Here is a 2,839-nt window from a genome sequence, read left to right as displayed (position 1 = left end):
GTAAACATGAAACTCAGTCAACTGAACATTCAAAAATGCATCACAAATACCATTGACTGGTACTGATGGTTGATACAGGTTGCTGCAAGGGTCCTAAGTATCAACCAAGTACACTACTACTACTACTACTACTACTACCACCACCACATACTTTACTCAGTAAACATGAAACTCAAGTCAACTGACCCTTCAAAAACGCATCACAAGTTGGGGTGTTTTTACGCAGTCTTTTTAAAGGACGGAGGTATCTTGAGTCTGCCAAAATTAACTTAGATGGCAGTAAAATTCAAGTTATCTGTGAATCCTTTCCGCCCTCTAGGGGTCATCTGAAGTTTTGCAGCTCAAATCTGACTAGTGCAGGTCTTCGAACTACTCTTCGTCTCTCGTCAAAATCCCTGTGATTTTCTATCTATGTAAACTGTGTCACTCATGTTAACCGGTTGGATAAAGGACAAGGATTTGCAGAACTTCCCAAACCTGGTTACAACTAACCTTGGTTAGGATTGTGTAACAGTGAGATGGACGAATGGAGCCTATGGATTGTGAAAAAGCAGGATAGATAGAGCATTGATCAGCCTTTGGACTTTGGGGCTGGAGAAGACTCTTGAGACCAAGAAGGGAACTAAGAAAGGAAATAGACCGTCAAACAAATCCATCCTGATTTCTCACTTGAGGCACAAATGAGCAAATGTAGCTGCCTCTTATCTGATTGTCACCTAGTCCAGGGGTCGGCAATCTTAAACACACAAAGATCCACTTGGGCTCGTTTCCCACAGAAAACAAAACATTGGGAGCTACAAAACCTGGATGGGCGTAGCCAACTCAGCATCACTTACTCCCAGCTAGTCACATGACACCACCCCTATCCATGCCTACCCAGGTTTTGTGGCTCCCCCCCAGGGGTGGGGTATGGCTTCTGTTATTTCTGTTCACTCAGGGATGTGCAGAAGTAAAAAAATTGCTTCTGTGCATGCGCAGAAGCAAAAAAACCAAGATGGCAGTGCTTACGGCACCGCTGATAGAACCGGTTCGGGTGCGTGACTGGCCGAGTTACTACCTACTTGGCCAAACTGGGCCAAACCAGTAAGAACCCACCTCTGCTCCCCCTGTTTTCTATGGGAAATAGGTATCGTGCCCCCTCTCTCCCTCTCTCATCTCTCTCTCCCTCTCTCATCTCTCTCTCTCCCTCTCATCTCTCTTTCTCTCCGTCTCTCTTCCTCTCTCATCTCTCTCTCCCTCCCTCTCATCTCTTTTCTCCCTCTCTCATCTCTCCCTCCCTCCCACCTCTCTCTCTCCCTCTCTCTCTTCCTCTCTCATCTCTCTCTCCCTCTCTCCCTCACTCTCATCTCTTTTCTCCCTCTCATCTCTCTTTATCTCCGTCTCCCTCTCATCTTTCTCTCATCTCTGTCTTTCTTTTTCTCTATCTCCCTCTCTATCTCCCCCTCTCCCTCTCATCCTCCCTCCTCTCTCTCTCACCCTCCCCTCCCCCCCCCAGCCCAGCCCGCAGACAACTACAATGGTGATCTGGCCCTCAAAGAAATCCAGTTTGACACCCCTGCTTTAGGGAGAGACTACAGCTTCAGGATGTAGATGTCATAATTACACCGATTTGTCTGACCCCAATATTTCCAATAATATACACCGACACGTGTTCCCAAAATACAAACCATCTTTATTACTCGTTAACAATCTCAAGTAACCTGAAGCGCAGTTGCACATCGAGGCAACCATGGAGTAGAAGGAATGTGAAACTGAGGCTTTGTCTTCCAGGAATCCGGGACTTTTCCTAAATTATGATTACTGGAACCACTAATTATGGTCTACTCACAGGTATAACCTTGATTTGGATATAGCCTTGTGGGAATTGGAGTGTATGCAAGGTTTCTGTAGGAGACGAACAGGCTGAGCCCGAGGGGGGAGTCAAAGGCGTCATCGGTCTTGAGTCTCTTCGTGCCCACAAGAGATCTGAGTCCAGCTCACCTTGAATTCCCTTGACTCCTTTCTACCGCCAATTTGCTTTGGCTGTTAGTAGTTCAGATTCTTGTATAGAGCTTCAGCTTGCAAGAAATCCTTATACAGGTAGTCCTCAACTTACGACCACAATTGAACCCAAAATGTATGTCCCCAAGGGAGACATTTGTTAAGAGAGTTTTGCCCCATTTTACGGCTTTTCTTGCCTCAGTCATTAAGCGAATCACTGCAATGGGTAAGTTAGTAGCCTGGCTGTTCAGTGAATCTGATTTGCCCCTTGACTTGGCTTGTCAGAAAGTCGCAAAAGGGATCACGTGACGCCCCCTCCCCCCCTGGGATGCGGGACTCATTATAAACATGAGTCAGTTGTCAAGCATCCAAATTTGGATCATGTGACCCTGGGGCTGCTACAGTGTGAAAAATGCTCTTTTTTTTCAGTGTTGTTGTAACTTCAAATAGTCACTAAGCAAACTGTTGTAAGTCGAGGACTACCTGCATTCATTTGGACTGCCTGGTTTCTGGGCTTCACAGCTTCCTCACTTAAGCAATGGATGGTTTTCCAAAGGACTGGCGTTCCAAAGAAGGGTTTGAACTGAGCCCGACCCGTCCAAACGAAAGAAGAAAACTACCCCAAATTACCTCTTCGCTTACATCCGGTGCACAACTTTAATTTTAATTAGAGTGCAGCAGGAGGAAGAAAAATCCATAGGCGAATCAGTTAGGAGGGAAGCAGTGAAATTCATAGCTTTCAAAAGCATCCCAGTAGCATCTTGGCTGGTATTCCGAAATAAAACATTAAACGTCGCTCAACTATTCCAGTGAAAAGTTTTAACGATTATCTAAATATATAAAAATGTCTCTCTGTGTG

The sequence above is a fragment of the Natrix helvetica genome (assembly GCF_964273705.1).
Source record: "Natrix helvetica genome assembly, chromosome: 6".
Taxonomy (NCBI): domain Eukaryota; kingdom Metazoa; phylum Chordata; class Lepidosauria; order Squamata; family Natricidae; genus Natrix; species Natrix helvetica.
This window is presented reverse-complemented; position numbering follows the sequence as displayed.